The sequence below is a fragment of the Hyperolius riggenbachi genome, chromosome 3 (assembly GCF_040937935.1).
Source record: "Hyperolius riggenbachi isolate aHypRig1 chromosome 3, aHypRig1.pri, whole genome shotgun sequence".
NCBI classification, from domain to species: Eukaryota; Metazoa; Chordata; class Amphibia; order Anura; family Hyperoliidae; genus Hyperolius; species Hyperolius riggenbachi.
This window is the reverse complement of record NC_090648.1, coordinates 274645710-274665942: the sequence shown is the minus strand read 5'-3', so window position 1 is coordinate 274665942 and position 20233 is coordinate 274645710. Positions and strand designations below refer to the sequence as shown.

The 20233-nt window shown below is 43.9% G+C and overlaps 1 long non-coding RNA gene across 1 annotated transcript in view; it reads left to right on the top strand.

Annotated features, from left to right (window-relative positions):
* The window catches only part of LOC137563642 (uncharacterized), a 35416-nt gene that overhangs the window by 6181 nt on the left and 9002 nt on the right, over window positions 1-20233 (top strand). The window lies entirely within an intron of this gene.

Genomic DNA, 20233 nt, shown 5'->3' with positions numbered 1-20233 from the left:
ACAATACAATTTACTGTCAGAACTATTTCCAGCAGGTCTGATCTGATTTCCGATCGCTTTTCATTTCTATGGAAAATATATTGGACCTGTTGGAAATGGTCAATCTGACGTTAAATCTGTCTGAAAACTGTATCATGTGTACCTAGCATAAAAACCAAGAGCTATGCTAACGCTAAGCTGTAACTACCTGCATTGTCCATGTATAAGATTCTTCACTGAAGCCCCATATTAGCTGGCTTCCAGTGTATAGCTCTGCCTACTTACACAGGAAGTCCTTAGGGTCCTCTTAAGCTGGCCACTAACGGTTCTAGCGAAAAATCGTTCGAGCGATCAGAAATTCTGATCGGACGAAAAATCGTTCACTACACCATCAACTAACCAATCATTGCTTCCTATCTATCACGACCACCTAGAAAATCCAAATTTTCGTTCGACGAAAATTCATTCGGGCGACATTTTTCCACTCGTTCATAATCGATTGTGTCCACCTATGGAGATAATTTACAACCAATCCGATCAGAATTTCTGATCGCTCGAACGATTTTTCGCTAGAAATTGGACCGTTAGTGGCCAGCTTAACTCTTGTGTTGCATTTTTGCACCTGCAAAATAAGCATGCAGCATGCTTTTTGTGGATGCCAAAACGCAATGCATTAAGTGTAAAATCTGTTCCCTTGCATATTAGGTTTGATCCTGTGTCAAATTATGTCATTTGGGTTACATTAAAACTGTATGTAAATATAGACCTTCATAGTGTGTAGCGATGAGCAAAAAACAAATAAAAAAAACAAAAAAAAAACCTCCAGGTATTAAGGAGGTGGTTTTAATTTGGCCAACCAAATCCTTGGACCAGCTGGATAACCAGCAACTTGCTTGGATGCTGTCTGTCTGTGTGCTCATGTTAAAGAGACACTGAAGCGGAAAAAAATATATTATGATTTGTATGTGTAGTACAGCTAAGAAATAAAACATTAAGATCACATACATCAGTCTAATTGTTTCCAGTACAGGAAGAGTTAAGACACTCCAGTTATCTCTATGCAAAAAAAGCCATTAAGCTCTACGACTTTCAAAGTCGTGGAGAGCGCTGTTATCTGGCTATTATCTCAACTGTAAGTAAACGTCTTTTCTCTGCCAGAGGAGAGGTCATTAGTTCAGACTGCTCTGAAAGACTCATTTTGAATGCTGAGTGTTGTGTAACTTGCACATATTATAGAATGCTGCAATGTTAGAAAAACACTATATACCTGAAAATAAAAATGAGTATTATCTTTGCAGCTAATCTTCTAGTAATTATTCATAGTACACAACCAATTCATTATATCATATATTTTGCTTCAGTGTCTCTTTAAAGGACACCTGAAGGGAGAGGTATATGGAGGCTTCCATGTTTATTTCCTTTAAAGCAATATCAGTTGCCCGTCAGCCCTGCTGATTCTCTGCTTTTTGATACTTTTAGCCCTAGACCCTGAACAAGCATGCAGCAGATCAGGTGTTTCTGACTTTGTCAGATCTGACAAGATTAGCTGTGTGCTTGTTTCTAGTGTTGAGAAACTACTGCAGCCAAATAGATCAGCAGGGCTGCCAGGTATTCAGTATTGTTTAAAAGGAAATATGGCAGACTCCATACACCTCTCACTTCAGCCACACCAAGCTATAGTTCTGGTTGAGTCATCAAAAGGATTGGTTAGCACACCAGCTTCTTGTTAGAACTTTTATTCTTCAATCATGTGTCAAAACACCAAATGACAATTGTTTAGGGGCCGCATAGGGTCCTCTTCAGAACCGTGCAGAAGAAATGATTGAAAGAAAAATGCATACCTGGGGCTTCCTCTGGACTAATCACTACCTTTTCGTCCTCAGTTGCCGTCTGATTTGTCCGCAACTGGCCCTGTTTAGTGCAGTCCAGCCATGCGTGCTCTCGGCGTGAGTGTACTGCGCGGGTGAAGAAGTCCAATGACAGGAGCATATGGCCTGGATGTGCATGCACAGTTGGCCCTGGATTGGTGGACTTTCCAGGGCCAATTGCAGAAAATCCAAGAGGTGACTAAGGCCTACGAGGGAGTGATCAGGCTGGAGGAAGCCCCATGTATGTATTTACGTTCAATCACCATCTCGGATGCCCTTTAAGCACAGTAGTACCAATTCAGTAGGAGACCTTTGGCAAGTCTCCCTTACACTGCTACTGCCAATAGAGCGTGCCCTAGTGGCTGCTGCTCTGCTCTGGCGCTTTGAGTCCGCAAGGAGAAAAGCGCAATATAAATGTTATTTGTCTTGTCTAGTACAGTCCTAGTTCTGGCTTTGCTCAAACCAATTTCCTGTTAAACTTTTGGGCAATTTGAAGCTACATCCAACTTGCATGCAAGCCAGAATTATTTGTACTTGAGCCCCTTGCAGCCGTCCCATGCTCTCAGTCCACTGACGCCAGTAGATGGGAATGTGAAGGAGACACGTTGCCAGGCCTGTGCAGTAAGCCTGTCGGCAAAAATGAAAGTAGCTGGGGACAGGAGGATCAGTGAGTAAGTAAAACTTTTTTTTTTTTTCCACAGGCTTAACCACTTGAGGACCGCCCCCAGCCGATGGGCGGCGGCAAAGTCCGGGCCCAAACGACCGCAATACGCCCATCGGCGGGGGCGGCTGCGGGAGTGGCTATGTGGCGATCGCGTCATTCGTGACGCGATCAGCCGCCGGGAACTCGCTCCGCCCACCGCTCGTAGTAACCCGCCGGCCGTTCGGAAGCGCCGGCGGGTTACTAGCACCCGGATCGCCGCTGCACATATGTATAATAGGCTTTGTAATGTATACAAAGCCTATTATACTGGCTGCCTCCTGCCCTGGTGGTCCCAGGTGTCCGAGGGACCACCAGGGCAGGCTGCAGCCACCCTAGTCTGCACCCAAGCACACTGATTTCCCCCCCTGCCCCCTGATCGCCCAGAGCACCCCTCAGACCCCCCCCTGCCCACCCCCCAGACCACTGTTTGCACCCAGTCACCCCACTAATCACCCATCAATCACTCCCTGTCACTATCTGTCAACGCTATTTTTTTTTATCCCCCCCCCTGCCCACTGCCCCCTCCTGATCACCCCCCACCCCTCAGATTCTCCCCAGACCCCCCCCCCCCCCCCGTGTACTGTATGCATCTATCCCCCCTGATCACCTGTCAATCACCCCCTGTCACTGCTACCCATCAATCAGCCCCTAACCTGCCCCTTGCGGGCAATCTGATCACCCACCCACACCAAAAGACATCAGATCACCTCCCAAGTGCAGTGTTTACATCTCTTCTCTCCTCTAAACACCCATCAATCACTCCCTATCACCACCTGTCACTGTTACCCATCAGATTAGACCCTAATCTACCCCTTGTGGGCACCCAATCACCCGCCCACACGCTCAGATTGCCCTCAGACCCCCCCCTTATCAATTCGCCAGTGCAATATTTACATCTGTTATTCCCTGTAATAACCCACTGATCACCTGTCAATCACCTATCAATCACCCCCTGTCACTGCCACCCATCAATCAGCCCCTAACCTGCCCCTTGCGGGCAATCTGATCACCCACCCACATCAATAGATCGCCCGCAGATCCGACATCAGATCACCTCCCAAGTGCAGTGTTTACATCTCTTCTCTCCTCTAAACACCCACTAATTACCCATCAATCACCACCTGTCACGGTTACCCATCAGATTAGACCCTAATCTGCCCCTTGCGGGCACCCAATCACCCGCCCACACCTCAGAACGTCCTCAGACCCCAGCCCTGATCACCTCGCTAGTGCATTGCTTGCATCTATTTCCCCCCTCTAATCACACCTTGAGACACCCATCAATCACCTCCCGTCACCCCCTAGCACACCTACCCATCAGATCAGGCCCTAATTTGCCCTGTGTGGGCTCCTGATCACTCGGCCAAACCCTCAGATCCCCCTCAGACCCCCTTCCGATCACCTCCCCAGTGCATTGATTGCATCTATTTTCCCCTCTAACCGCCCCCTGAGACACCCATCAATCACCTCCTGTCACCCCCCTAGCATTCCTATCCATCAGATCAGGCCCAAAACATCCTGTCATCTAAGAGGCCACCCGGCTTATGACCGGTTCCACAAAATTTGCCCCCTCATAGACCACCTGTCATCAAAATTTGCAGATGCTTATACCCCTGAACAGTCATTTTGAGAAATTTGGTTTCCAGACTACTCACAGTTTTGGGCCCGTAAAATGCCAGGGCAGTATAGGAACCCCACAAGTGACCCCATTTTAGAAAGAAGACACCCCAAGGTATTCTGTTAGGTGTATGATGAGTTCATAGAAGATTTTATTTTTTGTCAAAAGTTAGCGGAAATTGGATTTTTATTGTTTTTTTCACAAAGTGTCATTTTTCACTAACTCGTGACAAAAAATAAAATCTTCTATGAACTCACCATACCCCTAACGGAATACCTTGGGGTGTCTTCTTTCTAAAATGGGGTCGCTTGTGGGGTTCCTATACTGCCCTGGCATTTTAGGGGCCCTAAACCGTGAGGAGTAGTCTAGAAAACAAATGCCTCAAAATGACCTGTGAATAGGACGTTGGGCCCCTTAGCGCACCTAGGCTGCAAAAAAGTGTCACACATGTGGTATCGCCATACTGAGAAGTAGTATAATGTGTTTTGTGGTGTATTTTTACACATACCCATGCTGGGTGGGAGAAATCTCTCTGTAAATGGACAATTGTGTGTAAAAAAAATCAAAAATGTGTCATTTACAGAGATATTTCTCCCACCCAGCATGGTTATATGTAAAAATACACCACAAAACACATTATACTACTTTTTCTGAGTACAGCGATACCACATGTGTGACACTTTTTTGCAGCCTAACTGTGCTAAGGGGCCCAAAGTCCAATGAGTACCTTTAGGATTTCACAGGTCATTTTGAGACATTTGGGTTCAAGACTACTACTCACGGTTTAGGGCCCCTAAAATGCCAGGGCAGTATAGGAACCCCACAAGTGACCCCATTTTAGAAAGAAGACACCCCAAGGTATTCTGTTAAGAGTATGGTGAGTTCATAGAAGATTTTATTTTTTGTCAAAAGTTAGCGGAAAATGACACTTTGTGAAAAAACACAATTAAAATCAATTTCCGCTAACTTGTGACAAAGAATAAAATCTTCTATGAACTCGCCATACTACTAACGGAATACCTTGGGGTGTCTTCTTTCTAAAATGGGGTCGTTTGTGGGGTTCCTATACTGCCCTGGCATTTTAGGGGCCCTAAACCGTGAGGAGTAGTCTTGAAACGAAATTTCTCAAAATGACCTGTGAAATCCTAAAGGTACTCATTGAACTTTGGGCCCCTTAGCGCAGTTAGGGTGCAAAAAAGTGCCACACATGTGGTATCGCCGTACTCAGGAGAAGTAGTATAATGTGTTTTGGGGTGTATTTTTCCACATACCCATGCTGAGTGGGAGAAATATCTCTATAAATAGACAATTGTGTGTAAAAAAAAAAAAAAACAATTGTCATTTACGGAGATATTTCTCCCACCCAGCATGGGTATGTGTAAAAATACACCCCAAAACACATTATACTACTTCTCCTGAGTACGGCAATACCACATGTGTGGCACTTTTTTGCAGCCTAACTGCGCTAAGGGGCCAAAAGTCCAATGAGCATCTTTAGGCTTTACAGGGGTGCTTACAATTAGGCACCCCCCAAAATGCCAGGACAGTGAACACACCCCACAAATGACCCCATTTTGGAAAGTAGACACTTCAAGGTATTCAGAGAGGAGCATAGTGAGTCCGTGGCAGATTTCATTTTTTTTTTGTCGCAAGTTAGAAGAAATGGAAACTTTTTTTTTCTTTTTTTTGTCAGAAAGTGTCATTTTCCGCTAACTTGTGACAAAAAATAAAATCTTCTATGAACTCACCATGCCTCTCACTGAATACTTTGGGATGTCTTCTTTCCAAAATGGGGTCATTTGGGGGGTATTTGTACTATCCCGGAATTTTAGCCCCTCATGAAACCTGACAGGTGCGCAGAAAAGTCAGAGATGCTTGAAAATGGGAAAATTCACTTTTGGCACCATAGTTTGTAAACGCTATAACTTTTACCCAATCCAATAAATATACACTGAATGGTTTTTTTTTTTATCAAAGACATGTAGCAGAATAACTTTCGCGCTCAAATGTATAGGAAATTTTACTTTATTTGAAAAATGTCAGCACAGCAAGTTAAAAAAGTCATTTTTTTTGCCAAAATTCATGTCTTTTTTTGATGAATATAATAAAAACTAAAACTCGCAGCAGCAATCAAATAGCAGCAAAAGAAAGCTGTATTAGTGACAAGAAAAGGAGGTAAAATTCCTTTAGGTGGTAGGTTGTATGACCGAGCAATAAACCGTGAAAGCTGCAGTGGTCTGAATGGAGAAAAAGGCTCTGGTCCTTAAGGGGCGAAAAGACTGTGGTCCTTAAGTGGTTAAGTATCCCTTTAAAGAGGTCAGCCATACTATCTCAGGAACAAAAACACATGTAGATAAATACTTGCTCTACTTGCATAACATATGTATTGCTCTGTCTGCATTTTGATTTAGTTTTTTTTATTCTAAAGTGAAAAAAGACAAAATCCTTCTTAGCATTTCTCATTTTAAGTGGATATTTTGAAGCTAATTCTGATGTCATTTCCTCAGTCTCTGCCTGATTTTGCCCGCATTTCACTATAGAAAGTGCATTGTCTCAGCATGAGAAATATTGGCCAATCAGAGAGGAACAGAGGTGTGGAAGGGCAAAACAGAAGGGAAAGAGGCTTCAGCCAATCAGGCTGCATTATATAAGTCTGAAAAGGAAGACAAGACAAAACATATCGCGCTTTTCTCCCGGCGGACTCAAAGCGCCAGAGCAGCAGCCACTAGGGCGCACTCTATAGGCAGTAGCAGTGTTAGAGAGACTTGCCAAAGGTCTCCTACTGAATAAGTGCTGGCTCATTGAACAGGCAGAGCCGAGATTCGAACCCAGGTTTCCTGTGTCAGATGCAGAGCCCTTAACCATTACACCATCCAGCCACTAAGGTACAGAAGCAAAAAAAACAACCCAGCAACTTTTTGTGTGCACCAAATAAGAGTCAGATAAACTGGGGAATAATCCTTTTATCAACACGAAAAGTAATAGTAATTTTAACTATTGGATTGCTTGGTCAGCATCCTTATGACTTGTTTACCAGATACAAATAAAATTTATTTTATGCCTGACGGTTACTCTTTAAGCTAAGTACACATTTGAGAAGTCTTTGGAAAATGAAAAATCAGACAAACTTTACCACCTTCCATGTAGTATGAGAGCATACCTACAGTCTGTTCCATTAACCTCCCTGGCGGTAAGCCCGTGCTGAGCACGGGCTATGCCGCCGGGAGGCACCGCTCAGGCCCCGCTGGGCCGATTTGCATAATTTTTTTTTTGCTACACGCAGCTAGCACTTTGCTAGCTGCGTGTAGCATCTGATCGCCGCCGCTACCCGCCGATCCGCCGCAATTCCTCTCGCCGCGGCCGCCCCCCCCCCCCCAGACCCCGTGCGCTGCCTGGCCAATCAGTGCCAGGCAGCGCTATGGGGCAGATCGGAGTCCCCTCTGACGTCGATGACGTCGGTGACGTCATCCCGCCCGTCGCCATGGCGACGGGGGAAGCCCTCCAGGAGATCCCGTTCTTTGAACGGGATCTCCTGATCTCCGATCGCCGGAGGCGATCGGAGGGGCTGGGGGGATGCCGCTGAGCAGCGGCTATCATGTAGCGAGACTTTGTCTCGCTACATGAAAAAAAAAAAAAAATAAAAAAAAAAAAGATTTGCTGCCCCCTGGCGGATTTTTTGCAAACCGCCAGGGGGGTTAAGATGAGTACCCCATCAGATAAAAATCTTTGCGAGATGCTGTACACATGCAAAAGATCAGTTTCAGCAAAATGCATTGATAGTCTTAATAAGACCCTGTTTAATGCTGGGAATACACGTCTCGATTCTGAGCCATGTAGATGGCTCCATGGATCATTTCTGACATGTCTGATCGTTTCGCTGCTTGATTCCATATTGCAGACCATGCAAAAAGATAAAAACAAGCAGAAGATAAGAGAATCGCTGGCAAAATCGAGCAGTGTATGCCCAGCATAATGGACATTCATCTGAAGATCCATCTTGTTGGATCTGATATGCAGATAAATGTCTGTTAAACAAGGTGTGTATGAGATCTACAGTGAGCATAGACTATGAATGCATTTTGCAGGAACAGATGTTTTGCATGTACGCAGCATCTTGCAAAGGTTTTTTTTTTTTTATCTGATGGGGGGTTTAGCTTAAAGCGGAATATAACCCTGCATTTCAACTTTGCTGTAAAATATTATTTACAGCATATTATATGCAAAAAGCATTTTTTTTTTTACTAGACCAGCATTGGAAGGGTTAAACAGGTTTAAAGCCAATGGGTACCGGATTCAAAAAGAAAAAGTCAGATACTCACCTAAGGAGAGGGAAGGCTCGGTCCTAATGAGCCTTCCCTCTCCTCTCCCGGTGCCCTCGGTGCTGCGCTGGCTCTCCCGTTCGCGTCCGCCGCCGCAGGGACTTCGGAGATCTTCGGGAGCACTCAGGCTTCCGAAGACGGGCCGATCCATACTACGTACGCGCGAGTGCGTCATAGAGGGGCTCGCGCATGCGTAGTATGGAGTGGCCGCGTCATCGGGAGCCCGAGTGCTTCCGAAAGCTTCCGAAGGCATGCGGAAGTGGCAGTATTTGACCGAACTGGTCGAACACTGCCACGGGGGATCCTGCGCGGCACCGGGAGAGGAGGGGGAAGGCTCATTAGGACCGAGCCTTCCCTCTCCTTAGGTGAGTATCTGACTTTTTCTTTTTGAATCTGGTAAACATTCACTTTAAAGGTCCCTGGAGAGATATGCAGAAGTTCAGATAGATACATTCTATTTAGTTACATGTATCTATTGATAAATAGTTACACACTGTTTGGCTGTCCTCCAAGCTCCTTCTCAGTCAGAGAGATGAGTCACATTCAACACTTAGATACATTTATGTAAACAAAATGTATCTATTTCAGCTTCGGATGCATCTGCAGAAATCTCCAGGAACTTTAAAGCCCTGTGTAACCCTTCCAATGCTGGTCTAGTAAAAAAAAAAACCCGCTGGTTGCATATAATATACTGTAAATAATGTTTTAGAGCAAAGTTGAAATGCAGGGTTATATTCCGCTTTAATAGAATAAACTGTGTAGGTATGCTTTCATACTACATGGAAGGGGGTAAAATCATCTGTGATCTTTCATTTTCCAAAGATTCTTATCTCAAGTGTGTACTTGGTTTAATTGATACTAGTCCCAATTTTGGATGGTCAATGAGATGGAAATCCAGAGTTGCACATTTATGAAGCCTGAAAATGGATGAATTGAATTTCACCTTGGTGCTATTCAGGGTAGGAACACACTAGGCAGAAATATGCGATTTCCATTGTGTTATGTGGAAAACTCATGCGATTCTGCCTAGTGTGTGTGGTTTCCATTAGTACATTTTCAAGCTGAATACTTTAATTTGCATGAACCTGGAATTGGGCCTGTATCCCACTAGGAGCACTTTTGATGGTGGTTGACAAATCACTATGGCTGTTCAACCCTATGTTCCACTAAGGTCATCGGCAGTGCTTGCCAGCTGCAGCAATTTTGGTGTGATTCTGTTTGAAGGGATGTGAATTTTTCCCTGCAATCCCTTAAACTGCTCCGATAATCGATTGGTGCTTTATTAATGAGACAACGGAGGGGAAGGCCTGGGACTCACTAGCAGCCTTTTCTAAGCAGTGATTTAAAAAAAAGTTCTGGCTAATACAATGCTATGGGGGATTTTTATGAAATCTCATCCCTCAAGTGGGATCACACCCATAGCATTACATTGGCAAGAGCTTTTTAAATCAAAAGCGTTTAGAGATGGCTTAGTAATGTACTGCTAGTGGGTTCCAGGCCGAAGAGTTGCATCGGACCAGGGGCGTAACAAGGTCCCACCGGGCCCCCCTGCAGAAATACTTTATAGGAAGTCGCGTCGGACACTAGAGGGAGAAACGTCCACGCTGGAGCGCACGGAAGGTATGTATCTGCCGCTGCCTGCATACACAAACTATTCAACGCTGGAGGGGAGCGCTCGAGGTGAGGGGGACCGTCCCCCTCCCTGCCAAAGTGCAGCATGGCTTTCCCCTCATGCTGCGACCCCTCCCGCCCCTCAAACCGGCCCGAGGGCCCTATTGTTACGCCAGTGCATCGGACCTTATGCAAGCAGTGTGATGCATACATTACATAGAATGTATACTTCATTGAGATTGTTAGCCTGCACGTTGTGGTACCACACTGCATGTACTGATCTGTGGAATGAACATGCCCGTGTGCTTGTACTAGTTCAATGTAATTGCATTTTATCTTACTGTATCTGGCCAAGTAGTGTGAGCCTCAATGTGACCCTTAGGTTAGAGGGTAGGAACCTGAACTAGGCCTTTAAAGAGAACCCAAGCTAGGTTTGAAGAATGTGATCTGAATACAGAGGCTGGATCTGCCTATACAGCCCAGCTGTGTGGCTGTGTTTACATCTGTAGTGTCAGTCTCGGCTGCTTCTCCGCCTCCTGCAGAGCTCCGGTCCCTGCCCTCCTCCCTTCCCTCTAATCAGCAAGGAGGGAAGGAAGGCAGGCGGGAACCGGAGTTCTGCAAGAGGTGAGGAGAGCAGCAGAGTGACACTATAGAGAAAAACACAGCCGCTGCCACACGCTGTGTGTCCACAGCACGGCTGTGATTTATCAGGGATTGCAGAGTGCAGGGGGACCTTAGGGGGGTTTGGAATAGCAACAGAGGCTGGGCTGTATAGGCAGATCCAGCCTCACTATGCAGATCACATTGTTCAAACCCAGCTCGGGTTTTCTTTAAAATAAAATAGTATTCATTGAACATTAAAATATGCAGTAGGTGGTACTAGTTAAAGGAGAACTGTAGCAAGAGGGCTATGGAGGCTGCCACATTTATTTCGTTTTAAACAATACCTGTTGCCTGGTAGCCCACCTGATCTATTTGGCTGCAGTAGTGTCTGAATAACACCAGAAACAAGCATGCAGCTAATCTTGTCAGATCTGACAATGTCAGAAACACCTGATCTGCATATGTTTGGTCAGTGTCTTAAAGTATTAGAGGCAGAGGTTCAGCAGGGTAATCGGGCAACTGGTATTTCTTAAAAGGAAATAAATATAACAGCCTCCATAGCCCTCTCGTTACAGTTGTCTTTTAGGGTAGGAACACGCTAGGCAGAATTGCATAAAGGTTTTCCATAGCACATAGTGGAAACTGCAGATGCGATTCTGCTTAGTGTGTTCCTACCCTGAAGTGGGCATATGTGGTGGGTAACTGCCAAATTCTGACAAACTTAACTTCCTGGAGCAGGTTCTATTACATGCATTGCTGTTGGGGATGGTCAATGAGACAAATATAAATAATTTCAAGTTTCTGCAACTTTTGTGTAAAGGTAAGCAGCTTGCAAACAGACCAATCAAATGCTGCTGCATAAAATTGGCACCAAAATTTGGAATAATTTCAAATTTTTATGACAATACTTAAAGGACACCTGAAGTGAGAGGGATACGGAAGCAAGCAATACCAGTTGTTTGTCAGTGTTTCAATCTATCTGGCTGCAATAGCGTCTGAATCACATGCCTGAAACAAGCATGCAGCTAATGCAGTCAGACTTCAGTCAGAGCACCTGATTTGCATGCTTGTTTAAGGTCTATGGCTAAAAGTATTAAGCCAGGTACACACCATGCAACTTCCCGTCAGATTGACAGGTAGAATCAATAATTTCCCACAGGTGCGATCTGGTTTCCAATCGTTTTCCTGATCGCTTTGTACAGAAGTGATAAGAAAAACAATTGGAAATCAGATCGGACCTGATGGAAATTATTGATTTGGTCTGTCGGTCTGATGGGAAATTGCATGGAGTGTACCAGGCAGATGCAGATAATCAGCCGAGCAATTTACACTGTAAATATGTCGGCTTCCAGGTCCCACTCACTGCAGTTGTGCATTAAAAGCTATTTTGTTTTTAGACTTGTTTCCACAGGAGTGTAAAACGTTATGGACTTCTCACCCCAGTGGGATGTTTGGTAGACAAGGTATGAATGGGGAGCAGGTGTGTTCAATTTGGTGTTATCACTCTCACACTCTTGTACTGGTCACTAGATGTTCAACATGGCACTTCGTGGCAGAGATCTCTGAGGATTTAAAAAAAATAATTGTTGCTCTACAGAAAGACCTAGACCAGTGATGGCGAACCTGCGGCACGCAAAGCTGTCTCTGTGGGCACGCGTGCGGTGTCCGCTACCACCACTAAAATCTTAACAACCGCCGAGAACTCTGCATGCCATCTGTCTTGGCGGGGCGGAGCAGAATGAGCATCCATGCACAGAGATGTTTTTGAAAGCTCTGCCCCCACCCCGCTCTGCTCACAGGGGCGCCTGGTCAGACGTCAGCACGTCCTGTCAGCGCGGGACTTTCGGTTGGCTGCAGGAAGGTAATCGTGGAGCTGCGCGCCGCCGCCGGGAGAGGAGACCTCTGTCAGGTGAGTAAATTATTTTTTTTGCTGGTGAAATGCTGATCCACATTGCGTTATTTTCTGCTGAAATGTTGTCCACATTGCATTATTTTCTGCTGAAATGTTGCCCATATTGCGTTATTTTCTGCTGAAATTTTGTCCACATTGCGTTATTTTCTGCTGAAATGCTGCCCACATTGCGTTTATTTTCTGGTGTCTGGGGTAACTGTTGCTGCATTTATTATTTAATGGTCATAGTTGGTATATTTGCTGCTTTGGGGTTACGGTATACTAATAAACAGCATCACACAGTTTCTGCACACCCATGATGCGAATCCTCGTTTCACCACATCATGGCGGAAACACTGCTTTTGTATGCCTCGCTGTTATATCATTACGGTTGCTCCGCCCATACAATGTCATAGCCACACCCATTTTTTGGCGTGGCCGGCTATGTGCGCCGCAAACACCCACAGCGCTCCCCCATGGTTGAACCCAGAAAAATCTGGTAACAAAAAAGTCGATTCTGGGTCGCAGTTTGGGCACTCGGCCTCTGAAAGGTTCGCCATCACTGACCTAGACAATAAGAAGATTGGCAACAGCATGGAACTGAGCTGCAGCAGGGTGATCAGGACCATACAGTGGTTAAACAGGACAGGCTCCACTGAGAACAGGCCTTGCCATGGTCAACCAAAGAAGTGGAATGCACATGCTTAGCATCATATCCAGAGGTTGTCTTTTTTTAAATAGACATATGAGTGATGGTAGCATTACTCCAGAGGTTGATGGGTGTCAGCCTGTCAGTGCTCAGACTTTACACTGGACACTGCATCAAATTGGTCTGCATGGCTGTTGTCTCAGAAGGAAGCCTCTTCTAAACATGATCCATAAGAAAGACATTGATTCCACAAGTGAAAACAGGTGGCACACTACTGGATTTTCTTTTTAAATATATTGCAACCTGACAAAGGACCAAAATGGTTTGCAACGTGTACTGAATTACTCTGTTGGTTGCAATATGCACTTTACAAAGCAAAGCAGCAAAAACAGAGGATTCGCAAACTACAGTTGAGTAGTTAAAAGCCAGTATTCTTTATATAGGACAATCCACACATGAAGACATAGACAACTACAGGATCAAACTGACGCGTCGGGCTTAGAATACGCCTTTAGTCATAGTTTCAATGAACCTGTATAGATGGGTGGAGGGAAAGCTCTACCCAACTAAAGAAAAAAGAGACCACCTATCTAAAAGATATTGTACATTTAACGTGTTAAATTACATGTATAAATGTAAAAAGCAACATTACGAAGAACAAAATATAGAATAGTGAGAGAAAAAGTTGATAGTTTCTATCTGGCATTGTAATGGACAATAATAAAAATACTAGTAGCAGTAGGGTATTGTACCGTGTTAGCCATCAGTAAAAGCAAGAAGTTTTAAATCAGGATGATACCATTTATTGGCTAACTACAAATGAATAAGAATAAACAAGCTTTCGGCCTTGCAGCCTTCGTCAGGTTTACATCCTGTTAGTTTGCAAGCTGGGTGTACAGACAGCTTATATACATACAACATCAAAAGGGAAAACAGATATTTTTTTCAAGCATAAATACGTAATAAAGATGCCTTGGTCTGTTTGTATTAAGGCATCTTAATTACGTATTTATGCTTGAAAAAAATATCTGTATTCTCTTTTGATGTTGCATGTATATAAGCTGTCTGTACCACCAGCTTGCAAACTAACAGGATGTAAACCTGACGAAGGCTGCAAGGCCGAAAGCTTGTTTATCCTTGTTCATTTGTAGTTAGCCAGTAAATGGTATCATCCTGATTTAAAACTTCTTGCTAATAAAAATACAGAAGAAGAATATACATGATGGGATACAGGAGTATAACAAATTAGTAATCGTACATAAGACTCAAATCGGTTGTTAAGGCGTCCGGGGGTATGGGTACCCATCAGGTGGATCCAGAAGGCCTCTCGTTTGAGGAGGAACCTCTGGAGATCACTACCCTAATAGGGCAGAACAACCTCTCAACCCCCTGAAAAGTAAATGAGGCTATATTACCTTTATGGCACGTTTCAAAATGTTTTGACAATGCAGATTTTCGAAATGTTTTCCAATTCGTACCACAGTAGTGTTCCTCAATCCTTGCTCCTAGGAGGGACAGTTAGGCGACAGTATACTCTGTACAGTGCTGCATAAGATGTTGGCGCTATACAAATGCTAAATAATAATAATATTTACAAAAATGTGAGTGGTGTGATCACTTTTGTGACATAACATAATGCATGGTTTTGCCGTGTACAGGGTGTTGCCTTATGCCAATTTTAAGGTACAAGTTAAGCAACATATTTAGGCCGGGTTCACATTGGCACACATCCGCTTCTGCGCTGCATTACGCTCCGTGAATTGGAGGGGAGCAGAAGGGTCGTGCAGGTCGGGAACGTCCGCTCCAACAAGCGGAACGTAGGGAGAGGAACCTAGCAATGTGAACTTTCCCAACGGGAAAGCATTGCTTCCGCTGCTGCGTTCCGCTCATCGGAAGGGAACGTAAGCTATTTAGAGCCTAATGTGAACCAAGCCGTAGTATTAACATACCCTGAGGCCATGTTTACAGTGGTGTCTTGTGGTGCGGCATAATGGGCATTCTAATGCATCGCACTGCAATGCACCACCTATGCGATGATTACAGTGCAGCAGATGCATTGCTGTATAACAGAATGCAGTATGGTAATGCGCTGCATGCAGCGTGTTACCACACAATGCGTTTGTTAACGATTACGTTGAAGCATACTTTTAACTGTATGCTTCACTGTATGTAACGCAAAGCATGAGTAATGTGTAGCGCCACTTTCCCGGTCTGCTGGGTTGCTTTCCTGCTGTCACAGGGAACGCAATGGTCACTGTGAACGTGGCCTGAATCTTTGTGCACTGGTCTACTGCCCTTATAACCACCGTAATTACTGTCAATCAGCTGGCCTTTTTGAAACATCAGAATCATTTTTATTGTCCATGTTAGGATATAAGAACCCACACAAGTGGAGATAAAAGCGATTATTACAAAAATTTCAAATTTCTGTGTATTTTGCAGCAATTTATTTCACTACAATTGCTTAGCTTTAACCGTGATATCAGTAATAAGTTAGCAAACACAAGGTTTTCTTCATTTCTATGAATAAACAAAAAGTGTATTTCTGTACATATTTGGTCATATGGTAACAGTAACTTCCATTACAAAAGATAATTCTACTTTGGTAAATGTACTGGCCTTTCTGAAAATACTTGTATCATTGCAGGGACAGGCATTTGAGATATTGGTGCTATATAAAGCAAGTGATAACAGTTTCGGAAGCCTTGAGAGATGTAAAGTATGAACGTAGATGGGACTCTTATGAGAATTAACTATACATGTACTATAGCTACAAATGTTCTATTTGATTGATACTAAAAATACAGTATAACTGTACAGAAAGTAATCTTTGTTTTGCATAATCTGTTGCTCGCACATAAATCTGTAGGGATGCTAAAACATGATCTTTTTTCTTAGTTGTGAGCATCAAAGAATGCAAAAGGCATTCAGAAAAAAATGAAAGCCCAGTATTCCAAGTACTGTATCTGCAGTAGCTGCTCAGTCAAGCATTTTACCAGGTGATTACTTAAGCACCACCTGTTATGTAAATGAAAGTTGTATGGTGTGCTAGCACCCTCTCTTGGTGTGTGTTTGAATATAAATCGTGTCTGTATATGATTACATGTACTGGGAATCCTATACTGTATAGACAGTATTCCAAGCCTGAAGTTATGAACTGAATGTCAGCTTCTCCCTTATTGGACGGAAGGTGGATAGTAGATTAATTTAACTGCGTCTTTACAATTTTTTGAATATGTGAGCAAGAAATTGCATACACAATAGAACTCAATTCAACATGTGTGTGTTTATTGTTCATAGTTCACCTTTGCTAGCTGTGTGGGAGTGATCTGCCTACGGTGACCTCACTGGAGATGGTCGTGTTTTTATATAATGCGGAGTGGGCAGTAGGATGGGGAGATGTTTGGGCAATTTTAGATGCAATGAGTTGATAATAAATGAGTATTAATATTTTTTTAGTGACCCAGCTTAATGTTTCCCACTGATGCCATTTATTGAGCGCACTACTTCTGGCCAAGTCTCATGGCTAACGTTTATACTTTACATCTCTCAAGGCATCCGAAACTGTTATCACTTGCTTTATATTGCACCAATATCTCAAATGCCTGTCCCTGCAATGATACAAGTATTTTCAGAAAGGACAGTACATTTACCAAAGTAGAATTATCTTTTGTAATGGAAGTTACTGTTACCATATGACCAAATGTGTAAAGAAATACACCAGCGCATGCGCTGAAGACGACCCATCGTAGGTTGGTGATCCTTAGAGGCTGCCAGTGGGACCCAGATGAAGACCGGAAGTGTGGCGAGGATACAAATGACATCAAACAAATGACAGCGCTCATAGTTTGCAACTGAATTGTAAACCAACAGAGGCAAGCAGAGCCCCACAGGGGCTAAATACATGCCTTGAATGCAAATCAGATGCAAATCATGTACTAGTCCTGATCTATAATTTGAATGCAAATTGAAGCACATGGATGCAGCTAGCCATAGGTATACTTATATGAGTTTTGTAAAGCAGGAGACATTGACAGCGCTTCCAAACAGAGGCTGCACCCGAATTGACTACCTGCAATAGATGTGCAGAGCTCCACAATGTGGACTAAAATACACAACTTGCATTCAAAACAGGTACAGCAAAGGAGGACGTTAGCTTCAGTATAAATAATATGTGCACAAATTATTAGGATTACAAATGACTTCAAGGGGCTGGAAGAAGCCTCAGGTAAGTAAAGCTAGATTTCTTTTTTCACCTCAGAAATCCTTTATGGTTTCCACTGCCCCCTGAGTGGGAATACATATACATTGCACAAGAATGTGGATTTACTGAAGTATATCTTGTTTTCCTTTGTATGGTTATTATTGAAAACCTTTAATAAAAACTATTGAAAAAAAAACAACAACAACATGGTGAATCACATGCACATACATATCTCATCAATCTGCAATCACCTCCCTCAACATTCTCCCTCTCTCAGTATAATAACCTGGGTGATAGAATAGATTGCAGGGATTGTGACTTGATCCATCAGGCAAGAGTTTGGGGGCGGGTATTCTAGAGGCACACCTAGCCTGCAGACTAGCAACACATTTTGTTGCTATGGAGAGGAAAGGCGGAAAGAATATGCCTTGGCCTGGACAAGATGATGGGGGAGTCCAGATCTCTTACCGATGCATTGGGAGCGCCATACAGAGATTACATTTTCCACAAGCCCTTACCAACCTCCTCAAGCTAAGAACAAGTTAGCACGTATGTACAAAGTCTGTGGTCCTGAACACATACAATGATCTATAAGGTCTTGTGCTTCAATATGATTTTTGAAGCTCCTGTGATTTGCTGTCTGCAAGTACTCTTGGTTTTTCAGGCTAATTTGTTTACTTACTTGTTGAATCACAGTGCCAGCCTGCTGCATTTCTGGTGTGATTGGCTTCTAGTGCAATTGAAAAACACTTTCCAGTTGACCAATGAACACAGAACAAGTGGAGAAAAACAACTGCATTCTTCCCTGTGCACTTATGATCTATAGCGGAAAAAGGACATAAGTGAATGAGAAACAAACTCCAGCTCCTCTTGCAACAGTCTACAAAGTTTCAGCTGATGTACTGTCACTATAACTAGGGAGAGCAATGCTTAGGAGAACTCATGGACAATCATGTGATCAGTCTGATCAGCTGGTAGATTTGTAAGGTTCTGATTTGCTGTAATGAATTCCTGATTTAACATATGATCATGAACAGCAAATCAGAGCCTTGCTAATTATCAGCTGATGAAGCTGATCACATACTTCTCCATGAGTTCTCCTAAGCATTGCCATCCCTAACTGTAACATCACAAGTCTTCTTCCAGTACATATATATGTTACGGCCAGAACCCGAAGTTTGGCCACTTCGCGTTGTGGCTGGCCACTTCGGGTTCTGGCCGGTCAATGTGCGAAGTGCCCGTGGCGCTGCGGCCAATGTCCGAAATGAGCCGAATCCTGGCGGCTCCGATCATTTTCCCCGGCACTGGCTCAGCCCCCTGCTATCAGCTTTCAGTCAGCCGGAGACACACGAGTCCCCCCCGACACCCCCTGCAGGAAAGCAGAGTGGGGAGCACTGCAGACATTGCTTCTGTCAGCGCCCGCTCTGCGGGGACGAATTAATTCCTGCTTTCCTGCCTCTGCCTGCAGCCACGAACGGCTCTGGGGGGGACGCAAGTGTCCCCCCGGCTGTCAGAAGCCGATAGCAGAGAGGCAGGGGGCGAAGCCAGCGCCGAGGAAAATAATCGGAGCCGCCAAGATTTGGCTCATTTCGGACATTGGCCGCAGCGCCGCGGCCACTTCGCACATTGACCGGCCAGAACCCGAAGTGGCCAGCCACAACGCGAAGTGGCCAAACTTCGGGTTCTTGCCGTAACATATATATTCACTACTTCCTTTAAGATCAGAATCGGGTAACTGCTAGGATATTACCATTCACAGTTACTTAAATTGCGATTTCAACCTGTAAGATGCCATTTGGCTTAGTTACACTAGAGTTTCCAGCTTGCACTTTTGGCTCTGTGGTCATGGCATTCCCGGACATGTGGAAAACTTTACGTTTATCCATCTACTGCCCCAGCTCGACAAAGGTTGAAACAGAGGCGCCAAAATCAGGATAGAATGTTTAAAAAACGTTTAAATAAGGTGTGCACGGAGGCTCTTGGTTTATATATTGACCTGCACTCGTTTTTTGCTTCCATTATTGCCTGATGAAGCGGGATTGAACCTGTGAAACGTGTTACATTGCGGAGTACCTGAATAAATGTTATTGTTGACTAAAACAGAATCTGTGTCTACTTACTGGGAAGGTAAGTCCACTGCTACCTCTTTTTTTAAATTGTTTTTTTTTTAACATTTTATCCTGATTTTAACACCTTTGTTTCAATCTTTGCCAGATTGTCAAGTCCACCCTTGGTGAAGGGGTGCTACCCCTTTTGTTTCCTATCTGTAGAGAGCGGCTTCTTAACCGAAGTGGGGTCAAGTTCTAATCTCCCCACCTGCCTGTACAGTAATTACATATACACTGTTCACTTTTGAACATTTCTGCATTATAACCTACTACACTTTATTGGGCTCTCAGTGTCCCATTTTGTTTCCTCGTACAACTGACCCAGCTTGGTCTCATCATATTCTTTTCAGCTTACGTACAGCTTCTGACTCCTTTTGCCTACTGTGTTTGCCCTTCAGACTATAAGCTAACTCGAGAAGGGATTGTTGTATTTTTCCTTGCCATCTCTGCAATTTAAATAATAATAATAGTTATTATTATTATTGTACAGAGTTACTGAGGAAGAATAGTGCGCAGTATCTCTCAAGAAAAGTACACTTGCATTGTGAAGTAACATAATTGATTACTCTGAATATAAAAACATGAATTCATAGTAACCGATGTAAAAACACCATTGCTAAAAGTTGACAGCAAGATGTAACAAAAACATCATGTCTGGGCTACAAACACATTGGCTATAG